The sequence below is a fragment of the Nematostella vectensis genome, chromosome 8 (assembly GCF_932526225.1).
Source record: "Nematostella vectensis chromosome 8, jaNemVect1.1, whole genome shotgun sequence".
In the NCBI taxonomy this organism is placed as follows: Eukaryota; Metazoa; Cnidaria; class Anthozoa; order Actiniaria; family Edwardsiidae; genus Nematostella; species Nematostella vectensis.
The window spans coordinates 12,183,403-12,203,896 of record NC_064041.1 but is presented as its reverse complement, the minus strand read 5'-3'; the positions used below and the strand labels follow the sequence as shown (position 1 = coordinate 12,203,896).

Here is a 20,494-nt window from a genome sequence, read left to right as displayed (position 1 = left end):
CTCATTGAGTAGCTCATATATTAAACTGATTTTTGGAAACTGGCTGTGGAATAAGCGGCTTGCTGCGTCCCAGCCACGGGTTGTCTCGGTATTGCACTACCTCCGAGTACGGCCCCCTTCCCTTTCGGGAAGACACATTCAAGCAACACCTCGAGCATCATTTACGTGCTGTTCATGCGAGCTATAGCGGGAGAGATCAATAAGAGACAGGATCGTCATTAAGACGACGGGTCATAATCACCGCGATGCACCGTTCCCACATGGAGGATGAAATCAGCCGGGGACAGTCGGTGTACAGGGACGCCAAATAAACTCATACTTACCTGACGCGGGAGGTTTACCGTGATCACCAAGGCGGTCCTCTCAGGGTGAGGCCCTCTCATTGCACTTCGATTGGGTTGACCCCTGCGATTACCCCAAATGTGGGTAACTCGAGCGTATAATTTCTGGTAGTGGGGACCTGCGTTCGCGCTAGTCCCCGAACAATACGAATCAAGTGTAATCACAACACAATCACAACGAGCGACTCGTGAAGCACGGACTTCACACCGCTTGTAATCAGTCAACTATTGTAAAATTTCTAACTTCTAATAGCGAACAACTTGCTCTCACATTACCGTCATGGTGGGCAGAGGCTTTAGTCGTGTTTGGTCTGCATTCTAGCGGTGTTTTTGCGATGAAACGAGCGAAGGTGAGCTGTGTTTTGATCAGTTGTTGCTAACCGGCGATGAAAGTTCAGTGCGACTGTTTCGTCACTAAAATAGAACAGTGGAATACGCGCGCTGCTTTGCAACCTTCGCGCTTTATTATAGTGAGTGAAAACATGATCTCGAAAAGCATTTATTTGGACAAGGTTTACGCTATGAATGGCATCTCAGCTTGTATGAGATGCTAGCTGAGTAATGTTCGTGTTCACTCGCGGTGTAAACGCGCGACCAATGCGATAATACTGCGCACTTTCTCTCATAGTATTTTACTGCATTGAGAGACATTTCCTATGCGAGTACTAACGCTCTTACAGGCTTTCACAATCCACTGATCTGATCGCTTGTAATATTATGACTCTACTTGAATCTGCTGAACGTTTGCGAACGTTTACGACCGCGATTTTGATTACAATACGGTCGCTGAGTATGCCTGAATTGTCTATAGATCGAGTTGAGAACGCATACAACTGAGGGATTTCTTTAGCTTAGACAATGACCAACCTGCACTAACTTTTTCTTTATAGTTTAGAAAAAAAATGAAAAAGAAATGCCTACAGCACGCGGTATTCCCAGGCGGTCACCCATCCAAGTACTAACCGCGCCCAATCGAGCTTAACTTCGGTGATCGGACGAGAACCGGTGTTTTCTCGATGGTATGGCCGTAGACGAAAGATCTCGGTGATATTTTAGACTTTTATAGCGGTGCGGTGAGAACGTACGCACGCACTAGCGCGGTAAAAATGTCTCATTGCACTCGCAAAGACGCTGTATCAAGCGAATACTGCTCGTACGTGATAGCACTACGTTCATGACTGATCATCACATGTGATCTTAGGAGGCAGAAGGGCCTAAAACCGAGTCCGTCACCCACATGGCGGAGGCCTAGAATGATAAACGCTCCCTGTAGTCCGAGCCAGATTCTGCATCGCTTCTCGGCCTTTTGGCTAAGATCAAGTGTAGTATCTGTTCTTATCAGCTTAATATCTGATACGCTGCTCATTGAGTAGCTCATATATTAAACTGATTTTTGGAAACTGGCTGTGGAATAAGCGGCTTGCTGCGTCCCAGCCACGGGTTGTCTCGGTATTGCACTACCTCCGAGTACGGCCCCCTTCCCTTTCGGGAAGACACATTCAAGCAACACCTCGAGCATCATTTACGTGCTGTTCATGCGAGCTATAGCGGGAGAGATCAATAAGAGACAGGATCGTCATTAAGACGACGGGTCATAATCACCGCGATGCACCGTTCCCACATGGAGGATGAAATCAGCCGGGGACAGTCGGTGTACAGGGACGCCAAATAAACTCATACTTACCTGACGCGGGAGGTTTACCGTGATCACCAAGGCGGTCCTCTCAGGGTGAGGCCCTCTCATTGCACTTCGATTGGGTTGACCCCTGCGATTACCCCAAATGTGGGTAACTCGAGCGTATAATTTCTGGTAGTGGGGACCTGCGTTCGCGCTAGTCCCCGAACAATACGAATCAAGTGTAATCACAACACAATCACAACGAGCGACTCGTGAAGCACGGACTTCACACCGCTTGTAATCAGTCAACTATTGTAAAATTTCTAACTTCTAATAGCGAACAACTTGCTCTCACATTACCGTCATGGTGGGCAGAGGCTTTAGTCGTGTTTGGTCTGCATTCTAGCGGTGTTTTTGCGATGAAACGAGCGAAGGTGAGCTGTGTTTTGATCAGTTGTTGCTAACCGGCGATGAAAGTTCAGTGCGACTGTTTCGTCACTAAAATAGAACAGTGGAATACGCGCGCTGCTTTGCAACCTTCGCGCTTTATTATAGTGAGTGAAAACATGATCTCGAAAAGCATTTATTTGGACAAGGTTTACGCTATGAATGGCATCTCAGCTTGTATGAGATGCTAGCTGAGTAATGTTCGTGTTCACTCGCGGTGTAAACGCGCGACCAATGCGATAATACTGCGCACTTTCTCTCATAGTATTTTACTGCATTGAGAGACATTTCCTATGCGAGTACTAACGCTCTTACAGGCTTTCACAATCCACTGATCTGATCGCTTGTAATATTATGACTCTACTTGAATCTGCTGAACGTTTGCGAACGTTTACGACCGCGATTTTGATTACAATACGGTCGCTGAGTATGCCTGAATTGTCTATAGATCGAGTTGAGAACGCATACAACTGAGGGATTTCTTTAGCTTAGACAATGACCAACCTGCACTAACTTTTTCTTTATAGTTTAGAAAAAAAATGAAAAAGAAATGCCTACAGCACGCGGTATTCCCAGGCGGTCACCCATCCAAGTACTAACCGCGCCCAATCGAGCTTAACTTCGGTGATCGGACGAGAACCGGTGTTTTCTCGATGGTATGGCCGTAGACGAAAGATCTCGGTGATATTTTAGACTTTTATAGCGGTGCGGTGAGAACGTACGCACGCACTAGCGCGGTAAAAATGTCTCATTGCACTCGCAAAGACGCTGTATCAAGCGAATACTGCTCGTACGTGATAGCACTACGTTCATGACTGATCATCACATGTGATCTTAGGAGGCAGAAGGGCCTAAAACCGAGTCCGTCACCCACATGGCGGAGGCCTAGAATGATAAACGCTCCCTGTAGTCCGAGCCAGATTCTGCATCGCTTCTCGGCCTTTTGGCTAAGATCAAGTGTAGTATCTGTTCTTATCAGCTTAATATCTGATACGCTGCTCATTGAGTAGCTCATATATTAAACTGATTTTTGGAAACTGGCTGTGGAATAAGCGGCTTGCTGCGTCCCAGCCACGGGTTGTCTCGGTATTGCACTACCTCCGAGTACGGCCCCCTTCCCTTTCGGGAAGACACATTCAAGCAACACCTCGAGCATCATTTACGTGCTGTTCATGCGAGCTATAGCGGGAGAGATCAATAAGAGACAGGATCGTCATTAAGACGACGGGTCATAATCACCGCGATGCACCGTTCCCACATGGAGGATGAAATCAGCCGGGGACAGTCGGTGTACAGGGACGCCAAATAAACTCATACTTACCTGACGCGGGAGGTTTACCGTGATCACCAAGGCGGTCCTCTCAGGGTGAGGCCCTCTCATTGCACTTCGATTGGGTTGACCCCTGCGATTACCCCAAATGTGGGTAACTCGAGCGTATAATTTCTGGTAGTGGGGACCTGCGTTCGCGCTAGTCCCCGAACAATACGAATCAAGTGTAATCACAACACAATCACAACGAGCGACTCGTGAAGCACGGACTTCACACCGCTTGTAATCAGTCAACTATTGTAAAATTTCTAACTTCTAATAGCGAACAACTTGCTCTCACATTACCGTCATGGTGGGCAGAGGCTTTAGTCGTGTTTGGTCTGCATTCTAGCGGTGTTTTTGCGATGAAACGAGCGAAGGTGAGCTGTGTTTTGATCAGTTGTTGCTAACCGGCGATGAAAGTTCAGTGCGACTGTTTCGTCACTAAAATAGAACAGTGGAATACGCGCGCTGCTTTGCAACCTTCGCGCTTTATTATAGTGAGTGAAAACATGATCTCGAAAAGCATTTATTTGGACAAGGTTTACGCTATGAATGGCATCTCAGCTTGTATGAGATGCTAGCTGAGTAATGTTCGTGTTCACTCGCGGTGTAAACGCGCGACCAATGCGATAATACTGCGCACTTTCTCTCATAGTATTTTACTGCATTGAGAGACATTTCCTATGCGAGTACTAACGCTCTTACAGGCTTTCACAATCCACTGATCTGATCGCTTGTAATATTATGACTCTACTTGAATCTGCTGAACGTTTGCGAACGTTTACGACCGCGATTTTGATTACAATACGGTCGCTGAGTATGCCTGAATTGTCTATAGATCGAGTTGAGAACGCATACAACTGAGGGATTTCTTTAGCTTAGACAATGACCAACCTGCACTAACTTTTTCTTTATAGTTTAGAAAAAAAATGAAAAAGAAATGCCTACAGCACGCGGTATTCCCAGGCGGTCACCCATCCAAGTACTAACCGCGCCCAATCGAGCTTAACTTCGGTGATCGGACGAGAACCGGTGTTTTCTCGATGGTATGGCCGTAGACGAAAGATCTCGGTGATATTTTAGACTTTTATAGCGGTGCGGTGAGAACGTACGCACGCACTAGCGCGGTAAAAATGTCTCATTGCACTCGCAAAGACGCTGTATCAAGCGAATACTGCTCGTACGTGATAGCACTACGTTCATGACTGATCATCACATGTGATCTTAGGAGGCAGAAGGGCCTAAAACCGAGTCCGTCACCCACATGGCGGAGGCCTAGAATGATAAACGCTCCCTGTAGTCCGAGCCAGATTCTGCATCGCTTCTCGGCCTTTTGGCTAAGATCAAGTGTAGTATCTGTTCTTATCAGCTTAATATCTGATACGCTGCTCATTGAGTAGCTCATATATTAAACTGATTTTTGGAAACTGGCTGTGGAATAAGCGGCTTGCTGCGTCCCAGCCACGGGTTGTCTCGGTATTGCACTACCTCCGAGTACGGCCCCCTTCCCTTTCGGGAAGACACATTCAAGCAACACCTCGAGCATCATTTACGTGCTGTTCATGCGAGCTATAGCGGGAGAGATCAATAAGAGACAGGATCGTCATTAAGACGACGGGTCATAATCACCGCGATGCACCGTTCCCACATGGAGGATGAAATCAGCCGGGGACAGTCGGTGTACAGGGACGCCAAATAAACTCATACTTACCTGACGCGGGAGGTTTACCGTGATCACCAAGGCGGTCCTCTCAGGGTGAGGCCCTCTCATTGCACTTCGATTGGGTTGACCCCTGCGATTACCCCAAATGTGGGTAACTCGAGCGTATAATTTCTGGTAGTGGGGACCTGCGTTCGCGCTAGTCCCCGAACAATACGAATCAAGTGTAATCACAACACAATCACAACGAGCGACTCGTGAAGCACGGACTTCACACCGCTTGTAATCAGTCAACTATTGTAAAATTTCTAACTTCTAATAGCGAACAACTTGCTCTCACATTACCGTCATGGTGGGCAGAGGCTTTAGTCGTGTTTGGTCTGCATTCTAGCGGTGTTTTTGCGATGAAACGAGCGAAGGTGAGCTGTGTTTTGATCAGTTGTTGCTAACCGGCGATGAAAGTTCAGTGCGACTGTTTCGTCACTAAAATAGAACAGTGGAATACGCGCGCTGCTTTGCAACCTTCGCGCTTTATTATAGTGAGTGAAAACATGATCTCGAAAAGCATTTATTTGGACAAGGTTTACGCTATGAATGGCATCTCAGCTTGTATGAGATGCTAGCTGAGTAATGTTCGTGTTCACTCGCGGTGTAAACGCGCGACCAATGCGATAATACTGCGCACTTTCTCTCATAGTATTTTACTGCATTGAGAGACATTTCCTATGCGAGTACTAACGCTCTTACAGGCTTTCACAATCCACTGATCTGATCGCTTGTAATATTATGACTCTACTTGAATCTGCTGAACGTTTGCGAACGTTTACGACCGCGATTTTGATTACAATACGGTCGCTGAGTATGCCTGAATTGTCTATAGATCGAGTTGAGAACGCATACAACTGAGGGATTTCTTTAGCTTAGACAATGACCAACCTGCACTAACTTTTTCTTTATAGTTTAGAAAAAAAATGAAAAAGAAATGCCTACAGCACGCGGTATTCCCAGGCGGTCACCCATCCAAGTACTAACCGCGCCCAATCGAGCTTAACTTCGGTGATCGGACGAGAACCGGTGTTTTCTCGATGGTATGGCCGTAGACGAAAGATCTCGGTGATATTTTAGACTTTTATAGCGGTGCGGTGAGAACGTACGCACGCACTAGCGCGGTAAAAATGTCTCATTGCACTCGCAAAGACGCTGTATCAAGCGAATACTGCTCGTACGTGATAGCACTACGTTCATGACTGATCATCACATGTGATCTTAGGAGGCAGAAGGGCCTAAAACCGAGTCCGTCACCCACATGGCGGAGGCCTAGAATGATAAACGCTCCCTGTAGTCCGAGCCAGATTCTGCATCGCTTCTCGGCCTTTTGGCTAAGATCAAGTGTAGTATCTGTTCTTATCAGCTTAATATCTGATACGCTGCTCATTGAGTAGCTCATATATTAAACTGATTTTTGGAAACTGGCTGTGGAATAAGCGGCTTGCTGCGTCCCAGCCACGGGTTGTCTCGGTATTGCACTACCTCCGAGTACGGCCCCCTTCCCTTTCGGGAAGACACATTCAAGCAACACCTCGAGCATCATTTACGTGCTGTTCATGCGAGCTATAGCGGGAGAGATCAATAAGAGACAGGATCGTCATTAAGACGACGGGTCATAATCACCGCGATGCACCGTTCCCACATGGAGGATGAAATCAGCCGGGGACAGTCGGTGTACAGGGACGCCAAATAAACTCATACTTACCTGACGCGGGAGGTTTACCGTGATCACCAAGGCGGTCCTCTCAGGGTGAGGCCCTCTCATTGCACTTCGATTGGGTTGACCCCTGCGATTACCCCAAATGTGGGTAACTCGAGCGTATAATTTCTGGTAGTGGGGACCTGCGTTCGCGCTAGTCCCCGAACAATACGAATCAAGTGTAATCACAACACAATCACAACGAGCGACTCGTGAAGCACGGACTTCACACCGCTTGTAATCAGTCAACTATTGTAAAATTTCTAACTTCTAATAGCGAACAACTTGCTCTCACATTACCGTCATGGTGGGCAGAGGCTTTAGTCGTGTTTGGTCTGCATTCTAGCGGTGTTTTTGCGATGAAACGAGCGAAGGTGAGCTGTGTTTTGATCAGTTGCTGCTAACCGGCGATGAAAGTTCAGTGCGACTGTTTCGTCACTAAAATAGAACAGTGGAATACGCGCGCTGCTTTGCAACCTTCGCGCTTTATTATAGTGAGTGAAAACATGATCTCGAAAAGCATTTATTTGGACAAGGTTTACGCTATGAATGGCATCTCAGCTTGTATGAGATGCTAGCTGAGTAATGTTCGTGTTCACTCGCGGTGTAAACGCGCGACCAATGCGATAATACTGCGCACTTTCTCTCATAGTATTTTACTGCATTGAGAGACATTTCCTATGCGAGTACTAACGCTCTTACAGGCTTTCACAATCCACTGATCTGATCGCTTGTAATATTATGACTCTACTTGAATCTGCTGAACGTTTGCGAACGTTTACGACCGCGATTTTGATTACAATACGGTCGCTGAGTATGCCTGAATTGTCTATAGATCGAGTTGAGAACGCATACAACTGAGGGATTTCTTTAGCTTAGACAATGACCAACCTGCACTAACTTTTTCTTTATAGTTTAGAAAAAAAATGAAAAAGAAATGCCTACAGCACGCGGTATTCCCAGGCGGTCACCCATCCAAGTACTAACCGCGCCCAATCGAGCTTAACTTCGGTGATCGGACGAGAACCGGTGTTTTCTCGATGGTATGGCCGTAGACGAAAGATCTCGGTGATATTTTAGACTTTTATAGCGGTGCGGTGAGAACGTACGCACGCACTAGCGCGGTAAAAATGTCTCATTGCACTCGCAAAGACGCTGTATCAAGCGAATACTGCTCGTACGTGATAGCACTACGTTCATGACTGATCATCACATGTGATCTTAGGAGGCAGAAGGGCCTAAAACCGAGTCCGTCACCCACATGGCGGAGGCCTAGAATGATAAACGCTCCCTGTAGTCCGAGCCAGATTCTGCATCGCTTCTCGGCCTTTTGGCTAAGATCAAGTGTAGTATCTGTTCTTATCAGCTTAATATCTGATACGCTGCTCATTGAGTAGCTCATATATTAAACTGATTTTTGGAAACTGGCTGTGGAATAAGCGGCTTGCTGCGTCCCAGCCACGGGTTGTCTCGGTATTGCACTACCTCCGAGTACGGCCCCCTTCCCTTTCGGGAAGACACATTCAAGCAACACCTCGAGCATCATTTACGTGCTGTTCATGCGAGCTATAGCGGGAGAGATCAATAAGAGACAGGATCGTCATTAAGACGACGGGTCATAATCACCGCGATGCACCGTTCCCACATGGAGGATGAAATCAGCCGGGGACAGTCGGTGTACAGGGACGCCAAATAAACTCATACTTACCTGACGCGGGAGGTTTACCGTGATCACCAAGGCGGTCCTCTCAGGGTGAGGCCCTCTCATTGCACTTCGATTGGGTTGACCCCTGCGATTACCCCAAATGTGGGTAACTCGAGCGTATAATTTCTGGTAGTGGGGACCTGCGTTCGCGCTAGTCCCCGAACAATACGAATCAAGTGTAATCACAACACAATCACAACGAGCGACTCGTGAAGCACGGACTTCACACCGCTTGTAATCAGTCAACTATTGTAAAATTTCTAACTTCTAATAGCGAACAACTTGCTCTCACATTACCGTCATGGTGGGCAGAGGCTTTAGTCGTGTTTGGTCTGCATTCTAGCGGTGTTTTTGCGATGAAACGAGCGAAGGTGAGCTGTGTTTTGATCAGTTGTTGCTAACCGGCGATGAAAGTTCAGTGCGACTGTTTCGTCACTAAAATAGAACAGTGGAATACGCGCGCTGCTTTGCAACCTTCGCGCTTTATTATAGTGAGTGAAAACATGATCTCGAAAAGCATTTATTTGGACAAGGTTTACGCTATGAATGGCATCTCAGCTTGTATGAGATGCTAGCTGAGTAATGTTCGTGTTCACTCGCGGTGTAAACGCGCGACCAATGCGATAATACTGCGCACTTTCTCTCATAGTATTTTACTGCATTGAGAGACATTTCCTATGCGAGTACTAACGCTCTTACAGGCTTTCACAATCCACTGATCTGATCGCTTGTAATATTATGACTCTACTTGAATCTGCTGAACGTTTGCGAACGTTTACGACCGCGATTTTGATTACAATACGGTCGCTGAGTATGCCTGAATTGTCTATAGATCGAGTTGAGAACGCATACAACTGAGGGATTTCTTTAGCTTAGACAATGACCAACCTGCACTAACTTTTTCTTTATAGTTTAGAAAAAAAATGAAAAAGAAATGCCTACAGCACGCGGTATTCCCAGGCGGTCACCCATCCAAGTACTAACCGCGCCCAATCGAGCTTAACTTCGGTGATCGGACGAGAACCGGTGTTTTCTCGATGGTATGGCCGTAGACGAAAGATCTCGGTGATATTTTAGACTTTTATAGCGGTGCGGTGAGAACGTACGCACGCACTAGCGCGGTAAAAATGTCTCATTGCACTCGCAAAGACGCTGTATCAAGCGAATACTGCTCGTACGTGATAGCACTACGTTCATGACTGATCATCACATGTGATCTTAGGAGGCAGAAGGGCCTAAAACCGAGTCCGTCACCCACATGGCGGAGGCCTAGAATGATAAACGCTCCCTGTAGTCCGAGCCAGATTCTGCATCGCTTCTCGGCCTTTTGGCTAAGATCAAGTGTAGTATCTGTTCTTATCAGCTTAATATCTGATACGCTGCTCATTGAGTAGCTCATATATTAAACTGATTTTTGGAAACTGGCTGTGGAATAAGCGGCTTGCTGCGTCCCAGCCACGGGTTGTCTCGGTATTGCACTACCTCCGAGTACGGCCCCCTTCCCTTTCGGGAAGACACATTCAAGCAACACCTCGAGCATCATTTACGTGCTGTTCATGCGAGCTATAGCGGGAGAGATCAATAAGAGACAGGATCGTCATTAAGACGACGGGTCATAATCACCGCGATGCACCGTTCCCACATGGAGGATGAAATCAGCCGGGGACAGTCGGTGTACAGGGACGCCAAATAAACTCATACTTACCTGACGCGGGAGGTTTACCGTGATCACCAAGGCGGTCCTCTCAGGGTGAGGCCCTCTCATTGCACTTCGATTGGGTTGACCCCTGCGATTACCCCAAATGTGGGTAACTCGAGCGTATAATTTCTGGTAGTGGGGACCTGCGTTCGCGCTAGTCCCCGAACAATACGAATCAAGTGTAATCACAACACAATCACAACGAGCGACTCGTGAAGCACGGACTTCACACCGCTTGTAATCAGTCAACTATTGTAAAATTTCTAACTTCTAATAGCGAACAACTTGCTCTCACATTACCGTCATGGTGGGCAGAGGCTTTAGTCGTGTTTGGTCTGCATTCTAGCGGTGTTTTTGCGATGAAACGAGCGAAGGTGAGCTGTGTTTTGATCAGTTGTTGCTAACCGGCGATGAAAGTTCAGTGCGACTGTTTCGTCACTAAAATAGAACAGTGGAATACGCGCGCTGCTTTGCAACCTTCGCGCTTTATTATAGTGAGTGAAAACATGATCTCGAAAAGCATTTATTTGGACAAGGTTTACGCTATGAATGGCATCTCAGCTTGTATGAGATGCTAGCTGAGTAATGTTCGTGTTCACTCGCGGTGTAAACGCGCGACCAATGCGATAATACTGCGCACTTTCTCTCATAGTATTTTACTGCATTGAGAGACATTTCCTATGCGAGTACTAACGCTCTTACAGGCTTTCACAATCCACTGATCTGATCGCTTGTAATATTATGACTCTACTTGAATCTGCTGAACGTTTGCGAACGTTTACGACCGCGATTTTGATTACAATACGGTCGCTGAGTATGCCTGAATTGTCTATAGATCGAGTTGAGAACGCATACAACTGAGGGATTTCTTTAGCTTAGACAATGACCAACCTGCACTAACTTTTTCTTTATAGTTTAGAAAAAAAATGAAAAAGAAATGCCTACAGCACGCGGTATTCCCAGGCGGTCACCCATCCAAGTACTAACCGCGCCCAATCGAGCTTAACTTCGGTGATCGGACGAGAACCGGTGTTTTCTCGATGGTATGGCCGTAGACGAAAGATCTCGGTGATATTTTAGACTTTTATAGCGGTGCGGTGAGAACGTACGCACGCACTAGCGCGGTAAAAATGTCTCATTGCACTCGCAAAGACGCTGTATCAAGCGAATACTGCTCGTACGTGATAGCACTACGTTCATGACTGATCATCACATGTGATCTTAGGAGGCAGAAGGGCCTAAAACCGAGTCCGTCACCCACATGGCGGAGGCCTAGAATGATAAACGCTCCCTGTAGTCCGAGCCAGATTCTGCATCGCTTCTCGGCCTTTTGGCTAAGATCAAGTGTAGTATCTGTTCTTATCAGCTTAATATCTGATACGCTGCTCATTGAGTAGCTCATATATTAAACTGATTTTTGGAAACTGGCTGTGGAATAAGCGGCTTGCTGCGTCCCAGCCACGGGTTGTCTCGGTATTGCACTACCTCCGAGTACGGCCCCCTTCCCTTTCGGGAAGACACATTCAAGCAACACCTCGAGCATCATTTACGTGCTGTTCATGCGAGCTATAGCGGGAGAGATCAATAAGAGACAGGATCGTCATTAAGACGACGGGTCATAATCACCGCGATGCACCGTTCCCACATGGAGGATGAAATCAGCCGGGGACAGTCGGTGTACAGGGACGCCAAATAAACTCATACTTACCTGACGCGGGAGGTTTACCGTGATCACCAAGGCGGTCCTCTCAGGGTGAGGCCCTCTCATTGCACTTCGATTGGGTTGACCCCTGCGATTACCCCAAATGTGGGTAACTCGAGCGTATAATTTCTGGTAGTGGGGACCTGCGTTCGCGCTAGTCCCCGAACAATACGAATCAAGTGTAATCACAACACAATCACAACGAGCGACTCGTGAAGCACGGACTTCACACCGCTTGTAATCAGTCAACTATTGTAAAATTTCTAACTTCTAATAGCGAACAACTTGCTCTCACATTACCGTCATGGTGGGCAGAGGCTTTAGTCGTGTTTGGTCTGCATTCTAGCGGTGTTTTTGCGATGAAACGAGCGAAGGTGAGCTGTGTTTTGATCAGTTGTTGCTAACCGGCGATGAAAGTTCAGTGCGACTGTTTCGTCACTAAAATAGAACAGTGGAATACGCGCGCTGCTTTGCAACCTTCGCGCTTTATTATAGTGAGTGAAAACATGATCTCGAAAAGCATTTATTTGGACAAGGTTTACGCTATGAATGGCATCTCAGCTTGTATGAGATGCTAGCTGAGTAATGTTCGTGTTCACTCGCGGTGTAAACGCGCGACCAATGCGATAATACTGCGCACTTTCTCTCATAGTATTTTACTGCATTGAGAGACATTTCCTATGCGAGTACTAACGCTCTTACAGGCTTTCACAATCCACTGATCTGATCGCTTGTAATATTATGACTCTACTTGAATCTGCTGAACGTTTGCGAACGTTTACGACCGCGATTTTGATTACAATACGGTCGCTGAGTATGCCTGAATTGTCTATAGATCGAGTTGAGAACGCATACAACTGAGGGATTTCTTTAGCTTAGACAATGACCAACCTGCACTAACTTTTTCTTTATAGTTTAGAAAAAAAATGAAAAAGAAATGCCTACAGCACGCGGTATTCCCAGGCGGTCACCCATCCAAGTACTAACCGCGCCCAATCGAGCTTAACTTCGGTGATCGGACGAGAACCGGTGTTTTCTCGATGGTATGGCCGTAGACGAAAGATCTCGGTGATATTTTAGACTTTTATAGCGGTGCGGTGAGAACGTACGCACGCACTAGCGCGGTAAAAATGTCTCATTGCACTCGCAAAGACGCTGTATCAAGCGAATACTGCTCGTACGTGATAGCACTACGTTCATGACTGATCATCACATGTGATCTTAGGAGGCAGAAGGGCCTAAAACCGAGTCCGTCACCCACATGGCGGAGGCCTAGAATGATAAACGCTCCCTGTAGTCCGAGCCAGATTCTGCATCGCTTCTCGGCCTTTTGGCTAAGATCAAGTGTAGTATCTGTTCTTATCAGCTTAATATCTGATACGCTGCTCATTGAGTAGCTCATATATTAAACTGATTTTTGGAAACTGGCTGTGGAATAAGCGGCTTGCTGCGTCCCAGCCACGGGTTGTCTCGGTATTGCACTACCTCCGAGTACGGCCCCCTTCCCTTTCGGGAAGACACATTCAAGCAACACCTCGAGCATCATTTACGTGCTGTTCATGCGAGCTATAGCGGGAGAGATCAATAAGAGACAGGATCGTCATTAAGACGACGGGTCATAATCACCGCGATGCACCGTTCCCACATGGAGGATGAAATCAGCCGGGGACAGTCGGTGTACAGGGACGCCAAATAAACTCATACTTACCTGACGCGGGAGGTTTACCGTGATCACCAAGGCGGTCCTCTCAGGGTGAGGCCCTCTCATTGCACTTCGATTGGGTTGACCCCTGCGATTACCCCAAATGTGGGTAACTCGAGCGTATAATTTCTGGTAGTGGGGACCTGCGTTCGCGCTAGTCCCCGAACAATACGAATCAAGTGTAATCACAACACAATCACAACGAGCGACTCGTGAAGCACGGACTTCACACCGCTTGTAATCAGTCAACTATTGTAAAATTTCTAACTTCTAATAGCGAACAACTTGCTCTCACATTACCGTCATGGTGGGCAGAGGCTTTAGTCGTGTTTGGTCTGCATTCTAGCGGTGTTTTTGCGATGAAACGAGCGAAGGTGAGCTGTGTTTTGATCAGTTGTTGCTAACCGGCGATGAAAGTTCAGTGCGACTGTTTCGTCACTAAAATAGAACAGTGGAATACGCGCGCTGCTTTGCAACCTTCGCGCTTTATTATAGTGAGTGAAAACATGATCTCGAAAAGCATTTATTTGGACAAGGTTTACGCTATGAATGGCATCTCAGCTTGTATGAGATGCTAGCTGAGTAATGTTCGTGTTCACTCGCGGTGTAAACGCGCGACCAATGCGATAATACTGCGCACTTTCTCTCATAGTATTTTACTGCATTGAGAGACATTTCCTATGCGAGTACTAACGCTCTTACAGGCTTTCACAATCCACTGATCTGATCGCTTGTAATATTATGACTCTACTTGAATCTGCTGAACGTTTGCGAACGTTTACGACCGCGATTTTGATTACAATACGGTCGCTGAGTATGCCTGAATTGTCTATAGATCGAGTTGAGAACGCATACAACTGAGGGATTTCTTTAGCTTAGACAATGACCAACCTGCACTAACTTTTTCTTTATAGTTTAGAAAAAAAATGAAAAAGAAATGCCTACAGCACGCGGTATTCCCAGGCGGTCACCCATCCAAGTACTAACCGCGCCCAATCGAGCTTAACTTCGGTGATCGGACGAGAACCGGTGTTTTCTCGATGGTATGGCCGTAGACGAAAGATCTCGGTGATATTTTAGACTTTTATAGCGGTGCGGTGAGAACGTACGCACGCACTAGCGCGGTAAAAATGTCTCATTGCACTCGCAAAGACGCTGTATCAAGCGAATACTGCTCGTACGTGATAGCACTACGTTCATGACTGATCATCACATGTGATCTTAGGAGGCAGAAGGGCCTAAAACCGAGTCCGTCACCCACATGGCGGAGGCCTAGAATGATAAACGCTCCCTGTAGTCCGAGCCAGATTCTGCATCGCTTCTCGGCCTTTTGGCTAAGATCAAGTGTAGTATCTGTTCTTATCAGCTTAATATCTGATACGCTGCTCATTGAGTAGCTCATATATTAAACTGATTTTTGGAAACTGGCTGTGGAATAAGCGGCTTGCTGCGTCCCAGCCACGGGTTGTCTCGGTATTGCACTACCTCCGAGTACGGCCCCCTTCCCTTTCGGGAAGACACATTCAAGCAACACCTCGAGCATCATTTACGTGCTGTTCATGCGAGCTATAGCGGGAGAGATCAATAAGAGACAGGATCGTCATTAAGACGACGGGTCATAATCACCGCGATGCACCGTTCCCACATGGAGGATGAAATCAGCCGGGGACAGTCGGTGTACAGGGACGCCAAATAAACTCATACTTACCTGACGCGGGAGGTTTACCGTGATCACCAAGGCGGTCCTCTCAGGGTGAGGCCCTCTCATTGCACTTCGATTGGGTTGACCCCTGCGATTACCCCAAATGTGGGTAACTCGAGCGTATAATTTCTGGTAGTGGGGACCTGCGTTCGCGCTAGTCCCCGAACAATACGAATCAAGTGTAATCACAACACAATCACAACGAGCGACTCGTGAAGCACGGACTTCACACCGCTTGTAATCAGTCAACTATTGTAAAATTTCTAACTTCTAATAGCGAACAACTTGCTCTCACATTACCGTCATGGTGGGCAGAGGCTTTAGTCGTGTTTGGTCTGCATTCTAGCGGTGTTTTTGCGATGAAACGAGCGAAGGTGAGCTGTGTTTTGATCAGTTGTTGCTAACCGGCGATGAAAGTTCAGTGCGACTGTTTCGTCACTAAAATAGAACAGTGGAATACGCGCGCTGCTTTGCAACCTTCGCGCTTTATTATAGTGAGTGAAAACATGATCTCGAAAAGCATTTATTTGGACAAGGTTTACGCTATGAATGGCATCTCAGCTTGTATGAGATGCTAGCTGAGTAATGTTCGTGTTCACTCGCGGTGTAAACGCGCGACCAATGCGATAATACTGCGCACTTTCTCTCATAGTATTTTACTGCATTGAGAGACATTTCCTATGCGAGTACTAACGCTCTTACAGGCTTTCACAATCCACTGATCTGATCGCTTGTAATATTATGACTCTACTTGAATCTGCTGAACGTTTGCGAACGTTTACGACCGCGATTTTGATTACAATACGGTCGCTGAGTATGCCTGAATTGTCTATAGATCGAGTTGAGAACGCATACAACTGAGGGATTTCTTTAGCTTAGACAATGACCAACCTGCACTAACTTTTTCTTTATAGTTTAGAAAAAAAATGAAAAAGAAATGCCTACAGCACGCGGTATTCCCAGGCGGTCACCCATCCAAGTACTAACCGCGCCCAATCGAGCTTAACTTCGGTGATCGGACGAGAACCGGTGTTTTCTCGATGGTATGGCCGTAGACGAAAGATCTCGGTGATATTTTAGACTTTTATAGCGGTGCGGTGAGAACGTACGCACGCACTAGCGCGGTAAAAATGTCTCATTGCACTCGCAAAGACGCTGTATCAAGCGAATACTGCTCGTACGTGATAGCACTACGTTCATGACTGATCATCACATGTGATCTTAGGAGGCAGAAGGGCCTAAAACCGAGTCCGTCACCCACATGGCGGAGGCCTAGAATGATAAACGCTCCCTGTAGTCCGAGCCAGATTCTGCATCGCTTCTCGGCCTTTTGGCTAAGATCAAGTGTAGTATCTGTTCTTATCAGCTTAATATCTGATACGCTGCTCATTGAGTAGCTCATATATTAAACTGATTTTTGGAAACTGGCTGTGGAATAAGCGGCTTGCTGCGTCCCAGCCACGGGTTGTCTCGGTATTGCACTACCTCCGAGTACGGCCCCCTTCCCTTTCGGGAAGACACATTCAAGCAACACCTCGAGCATCATTTACGTGCTGTTCATGCGAGCTATAGCGGGAGAGATCAATAAGAGACAGGATCGTCATTAAGACGACGGGTCATAATCACCGCGATGCACCGTTCCCACATGGAGGATGAAATCAGCCGGGGACAGTCGGTGTACAGGGACGCCAAATAAACTCATACTTACCTGACGCGGGAGGTTTACCGTGATCACCAAGGCGGTCCTCTCAGGGTGAGGCCCTCTCATTGCACTTCGATTGGGTTGACCCCTGCGATTACCCCAAATGTGGGTAACTCGAGCGTATAATTTCTGGTAGTGGGGACCTGCGTTCGCGCTAGTCCCCGAACAATACGAATCAAGTGTAATCACAACACAATCACAACGAGCGACTCGTGAAGCACGGACTTCACACCGCTTGTAATCAGTCAACTATTGTAAAATTTCTAACTTCTAATAGCGAACAACTTGCTCTCACATTACCGTCATGGTGGGCAGAGGCTTTAGTCGTGTTTGGTCTGCATTCTAGCGGTGTTTTTGCGATGAAACGAGCGAAGGTGAGCTGTGTTTTGATCAGTTGTTGCTAACCGGCGATGAAAGTTCAGTGCGACTGTTTCGTCACTAAAATAGAACAGTGGAATACGCGCGCTGCTTTGCAACCTTCGCGCTTTATTATAGTGAGTGAAAACATGATCTCGAAAAGCATTTATTTGGACAAGGTTTACGCTATGAATGGCATCTCAGCTTGTATGAGATGCTAGCTGAGTAATGTTCGTGTTCACTCGCGGTGTAAACGCGCGACCAATGCGATAATACTGCGCACTTTCTCTCATAGTATTTTACTGCATTGAGAGACATTTCCTATGCGAGTACTAACGCTCTTACAGGCTTTCACAATCCACTGATCTGATCGCTTGTAATATTATGACTCTACTTGAATCTGCTGAACGTTTGCGAACGTTTACGACCGCGATTTTGATTACAATACGGTCGCTGAGTATGCCTGAATTGTCTATAGATCGAGTTGAGAACGCATACAACTGAGGGATTTCTTTAGCTTAGACAATGACCAACCTGCACTAACTTTTTCTTTATAGTTTAGAAAAAAAATGAAAAAGAAATGCCTACAGCACGCGGTATTCCCAGGCGGTCACCCATCCAAGTACTAACCGCGCCCAATCGAGCTTAACTTCGGTGATCGGACGAGAACCGGTGTTTTCTCGATGGTATGGCCGTAGACGAAAGATCTCGGTGATATTTTAGACTTTTATAGCGGTGCGGTGAGAACGTACGCACGCACTAGCGCGGTAAAAATGTCTCATTGCACTCGCAAAGACGCTGTATCAAGCGAATACTGCTCGTACGTGATAGCACTACGTTCATGACTGATCATCACATGTGATCTTAGGAGGCAGAAGGGCCTAAAACCGAGTCCGTCACCCACATGGCGGAGGCCTAGAATGATAAACGCTCCCTGTAGTCCGAGCCAGATTCTGCATCGCTTCTCGGCCTTTTGGCTAAGATCAAGTGTAGTATCTGTTCTTATCAGCTTAATATCTGATACGCTGCTCATTGAGTAGCTCATATATTAAACTGATTTTTGGAAACTGGCTGTGGAATAAGCGGCTTGCTGCGTCCCAGCCACGGGTTGTCTCGGTATTGCACTACCTCCGAGTACGGCCCCCTTCCCTTTCGGGAAGACACATTCAAGCAACACCTCGAGCATCATTTACGTGCTGTTCATGCGAGCTATAGCGGGAGAGATCAATAAGAGACAGGATCGTCATTAAGACGACGGGTCATAATCACCGCGATGCACCGTTCCCACATGGAGGATGAAATCAGCCGGGGACAGTCGGTGTACAGGGACGCCAAATAAACTCATACTTACCTGACGCGGGAGGTTTACCGTGATCACCAAGGCGGTCCTCTCAGGGTGAGGCCCTCTCATTGCACTTCGATTGGGTTGACCCCTGCGATTACCCCAAATGTGGGTAACTCGAGCGTATAATTTCTGGTAGTGGGGACCTGCGTTCGCGCTAGTCCCCGAACAATACGAATCAAGTGTAATCACAACACAATCACAACGAGCGACTCGTGAAGCACGGACTTCACACCGCTTGTAATCAGTCAACTATTGTAAAATTTCTAACTTCTAATAGCGAACAACTTGCTCTCACATTACCGTCATGGTGGGCAGAGGCTTTAGTCGTGTTTGGTCTGCATTCTAGCGGTGTTTTTGCGATGAAACGAGCGAAGGTGAGCTGTGTTTTGATCAGTTGTTGCTAACCGGCGATGAAAGTTCAGTGCGACTGTTTCGTCACTAAAATAGAACAGTGGAATACGCGCGCTGCTTTGCAACCTTCGCGCTTTATTATAGTGAGTGAAAACATGATCTCGAAAAGCATTTATTTGGACAAGGTTTACGCTATGAATGGCATCTCAGCTTGTATGAGATGCTAGCTGAGTAATGTTCGTGTTCACTCGCGGTGTAAACGCGCGACCAATGCGATAATACTGCGCACTTTCTCTCATAGTATTTTACTGCATTGAGAGACATTTCCTATGCGAGTACTAACGCTCTTACAGGCTTTCACAATCCACTGATCTGATCGCTTGTAATATTATGACTCTACTTGAATCTGCTGAACGTTTGCGAACGTTTACGACCGCGATTTTGATTACAATACGGTCGCTGAGTATGCCTGAATTGTCTATAGATCGAGTTGAGAACGCATACAACTGAGGGATTTCTTTAGCTTAGACAATGACCAACCTGCACTAACTTTTTCTTTATAGTTTAGAAAAAAAATGAAAAAGAAATGCCTACAGCACGCGGTATTCCCAGGCGGTCACCCATCCAAGTACTAACCGCGCCCAATCGAGCTTAACTTCGGTGATCGGACGAGAACCGGTGTTTTCTCGATGGTATGGCCGTAGACGAAAGATCTCGGTGATATTTTAGACTTTTATAGCGGTGCGGTGAGAACGTACGCACGCACTAGCGCGGTAAAAATGTCTCATTGCACTCGCAAAGACGCTGTATCAAGCGAATACTGCTCGTACGTGATAGCACTACGTTCATGACTGATCATCACATGTGATCTTAGGAGGCAGAAGGGCCTAAAACCGAGTCCGTCACCCACATGGCGGAGGCCTAGAATGATAAACGCTCCCTGTAGTCCGAGCCAGATTCTGCATCGCTTCTCGGCCTTTTGGCTAAGATCAAGTGTAGTATCTGTTCTTATCAGCTTAATATCTGATACGCTGCTCATTGAGTAGCTCATATATTAAACTGATTTTTGGAAACTGGCTGTGGAATAAGCGGCTTGCTGCGTCC

At 46.8% G+C, this 20,494-nt stretch overlaps 35 non-coding genes and 2 pseudogenes across 35 annotated transcripts; 25 read left to right on the top strand and 12 right to left on the bottom strand.

Annotated features, from left to right (window-relative positions):
* LOC125570811 lies at positions 1–122 on the top strand (annotated as a pseudogene).
* A 193-nt stretch (positions 123–315) lies between these two features.
* On the top strand, positions 316–481 carry LOC125570345. Its single transcript, XR_007312672.1, has one exon. It is a non-coding gene; the product is annotated as a U1 spliceosomal RNA (small nuclear RNA).
* A 774-nt stretch (positions 482–1,255) lies between these two features.
* Positions 1,256–1,374, bottom strand: LOC125570939. Its single transcript, XR_007313248.1, has one exon. It is a non-coding gene; the product is annotated as a 5S ribosomal RNA (ribosomal RNA).
* Positions 1,375–1,631: 257 nt separating this feature from the next.
* LOC125570684 lies at positions 1,632–1,824 on the top strand. The gene has a single exon (XR_007313009.1). It is a non-coding gene; the product is annotated as a U2 spliceosomal RNA (small nuclear RNA).
* Positions 1,825–2,017: 193 nt separating this feature from the next.
* On the top strand, positions 2,018–2,183 carry LOC125570344. Its single transcript, XR_007312671.1, has one exon. It is a non-coding gene; the product is annotated as a U1 spliceosomal RNA (small nuclear RNA).
* A 774-nt stretch (positions 2,184–2,957) lies between these two features.
* Positions 2,958–3,076, bottom strand: LOC125570938. The gene has a single exon (XR_007313247.1). It is a non-coding gene; the product is annotated as a 5S ribosomal RNA (ribosomal RNA).
* A 257-nt stretch (positions 3,077–3,333) lies between these two features.
* LOC125570683 lies at positions 3,334–3,526 on the top strand. Its single transcript, XR_007313008.1, has one exon. It is a non-coding gene; the product is annotated as a U2 spliceosomal RNA (small nuclear RNA).
* Positions 3,527–3,719: 193 nt separating this feature from the next.
* Positions 3,720–3,885, top strand: LOC125570343. The gene has a single exon (XR_007312670.1). It is a non-coding gene; the product is annotated as a U1 spliceosomal RNA (small nuclear RNA).
* Positions 3,886–4,659: 774 nt separating this feature from the next.
* Positions 4,660–4,778, bottom strand: LOC125570937. Its single transcript, XR_007313246.1, has one exon. It is a non-coding gene; the product is annotated as a 5S ribosomal RNA (ribosomal RNA).
* A 257-nt stretch (positions 4,779–5,035) lies between these two features.
* LOC125570682 lies at positions 5,036–5,228 on the top strand. Its single transcript, XR_007313007.1, has one exon. It is a non-coding gene; the product is annotated as a U2 spliceosomal RNA (small nuclear RNA).
* Positions 5,229–5,421: 193 nt separating this feature from the next.
* Positions 5,422–5,587, top strand: LOC125570342. Its single transcript, XR_007312669.1, has one exon. It is a non-coding gene; the product is annotated as a U1 spliceosomal RNA (small nuclear RNA).
* A 774-nt stretch (positions 5,588–6,361) lies between these two features.
* Positions 6,362–6,480, bottom strand: LOC125570936. Its single transcript, XR_007313245.1, has one exon. It is a non-coding gene; the product is annotated as a 5S ribosomal RNA (ribosomal RNA).
* A 257-nt stretch (positions 6,481–6,737) lies between these two features.
* Positions 6,738–6,930, top strand: LOC125570681. Its single transcript, XR_007313006.1, has one exon. It is a non-coding gene; the product is annotated as a U2 spliceosomal RNA (small nuclear RNA).
* A 193-nt stretch (positions 6,931–7,123) lies between these two features.
* Positions 7,124–7,289, top strand: LOC125570341. Its single transcript, XR_007312668.1, has one exon. It is a non-coding gene; the product is annotated as a U1 spliceosomal RNA (small nuclear RNA).
* A 774-nt stretch (positions 7,290–8,063) lies between these two features.
* Positions 8,064–8,182, bottom strand: LOC125570935. Its single transcript, XR_007313244.1, has one exon. It is a non-coding gene; the product is annotated as a 5S ribosomal RNA (ribosomal RNA).
* Positions 8,183–8,439: 257 nt separating this feature from the next.
* LOC125570680 lies at positions 8,440–8,632 on the top strand. The gene has a single exon (XR_007313005.1). It is a non-coding gene; the product is annotated as a U2 spliceosomal RNA (small nuclear RNA).
* Positions 8,633–8,825: 193 nt separating this feature from the next.
* Positions 8,826–8,991, top strand: LOC125570340. Its single transcript, XR_007312667.1, has one exon. It is a non-coding gene; the product is annotated as a U1 spliceosomal RNA (small nuclear RNA).
* Positions 8,992–9,765: 774 nt separating this feature from the next.
* On the bottom strand, positions 9,766–9,884 carry LOC125570934. Its single transcript, XR_007313243.1, has one exon. It is a non-coding gene; the product is annotated as a 5S ribosomal RNA (ribosomal RNA).
* Positions 9,885–10,141: 257 nt separating this feature from the next.
* On the top strand, positions 10,142–10,334 carry LOC125570679. Its single transcript, XR_007313004.1, has one exon. It is a non-coding gene; the product is annotated as a U2 spliceosomal RNA (small nuclear RNA).
* Positions 10,335–10,527: 193 nt separating this feature from the next.
* LOC125570338 lies at positions 10,528–10,693 on the top strand. The gene has a single exon (XR_007312665.1). It is a non-coding gene; the product is annotated as a U1 spliceosomal RNA (small nuclear RNA).
* Positions 10,694–11,467: 774 nt separating this feature from the next.
* LOC125570933 lies at positions 11,468–11,586 on the bottom strand. The gene has a single exon (XR_007313242.1). It is a non-coding gene; the product is annotated as a 5S ribosomal RNA (ribosomal RNA).
* A 257-nt stretch (positions 11,587–11,843) lies between these two features.
* LOC125570678 lies at positions 11,844–12,036 on the top strand. The gene has a single exon (XR_007313003.1). It is a non-coding gene; the product is annotated as a U2 spliceosomal RNA (small nuclear RNA).
* A 193-nt stretch (positions 12,037–12,229) lies between these two features.
* On the top strand, positions 12,230–12,395 carry LOC125570337. Its single transcript, XR_007312664.1, has one exon. It is a non-coding gene; the product is annotated as a U1 spliceosomal RNA (small nuclear RNA).
* Positions 12,396–13,169: 774 nt separating this feature from the next.
* LOC125570931 lies at positions 13,170–13,288 on the bottom strand. The gene has a single exon (XR_007313240.1). It is a non-coding gene; the product is annotated as a 5S ribosomal RNA (ribosomal RNA).
* A 257-nt stretch (positions 13,289–13,545) lies between these two features.
* Positions 13,546–13,738, top strand: LOC125570677. The gene has a single exon (XR_007313002.1). It is a non-coding gene; the product is annotated as a U2 spliceosomal RNA (small nuclear RNA).
* Positions 13,739–13,931: 193 nt separating this feature from the next.
* On the top strand, positions 13,932–14,097 carry LOC125570336. The gene has a single exon (XR_007312663.1). It is a non-coding gene; the product is annotated as a U1 spliceosomal RNA (small nuclear RNA).
* A 774-nt stretch (positions 14,098–14,871) lies between these two features.
* Positions 14,872–14,990, bottom strand: LOC125570930. Its single transcript, XR_007313239.1, has one exon. It is a non-coding gene; the product is annotated as a 5S ribosomal RNA (ribosomal RNA).
* A 257-nt stretch (positions 14,991–15,247) lies between these two features.
* On the top strand, positions 15,248–15,440 carry LOC125570676. The gene has a single exon (XR_007313001.1). It is a non-coding gene; the product is annotated as a U2 spliceosomal RNA (small nuclear RNA).
* Positions 15,441–15,633: 193 nt separating this feature from the next.
* LOC125570335 lies at positions 15,634–15,799 on the top strand. Its single transcript, XR_007312662.1, has one exon. It is a non-coding gene; the product is annotated as a U1 spliceosomal RNA (small nuclear RNA).
* A 774-nt stretch (positions 15,800–16,573) lies between these two features.
* Positions 16,574–16,692, bottom strand: LOC125570929. Its single transcript, XR_007313238.1, has one exon. It is a non-coding gene; the product is annotated as a 5S ribosomal RNA (ribosomal RNA).
* A 257-nt stretch (positions 16,693–16,949) lies between these two features.
* LOC125570675 lies at positions 16,950–17,142 on the top strand. Its single transcript, XR_007313000.1, has one exon. It is a non-coding gene; the product is annotated as a U2 spliceosomal RNA (small nuclear RNA).
* A 193-nt stretch (positions 17,143–17,335) lies between these two features.
* Positions 17,336–17,501, top strand: LOC125570334. The gene has a single exon (XR_007312661.1). It is a non-coding gene; the product is annotated as a U1 spliceosomal RNA (small nuclear RNA).
* Positions 17,502–18,275: 774 nt separating this feature from the next.
* LOC125570928 lies at positions 18,276–18,394 on the bottom strand. Its single transcript, XR_007313237.1, has one exon. It is a non-coding gene; the product is annotated as a 5S ribosomal RNA (ribosomal RNA).
* A 257-nt stretch (positions 18,395–18,651) lies between these two features.
* On the top strand, positions 18,652–18,844 carry LOC125570673. Its single transcript, XR_007312998.1, has one exon. It is a non-coding gene; the product is annotated as a U2 spliceosomal RNA (small nuclear RNA).
* A 193-nt stretch (positions 18,845–19,037) lies between these two features.
* On the top strand, positions 19,038–19,203 carry LOC125571269. The gene has a single exon (XR_007313583.1). It is a non-coding gene; the product is annotated as a U1 spliceosomal RNA (small nuclear RNA).
* A 774-nt stretch (positions 19,204–19,977) lies between these two features.
* Positions 19,978–20,096, bottom strand: LOC125570927. Its single transcript, XR_007313236.1, has one exon. It is a non-coding gene; the product is annotated as a 5S ribosomal RNA (ribosomal RNA).
* A 257-nt stretch (positions 20,097–20,353) lies between these two features.
* Positions 20,354–20,494, top strand: LOC125570789 (annotated as a pseudogene).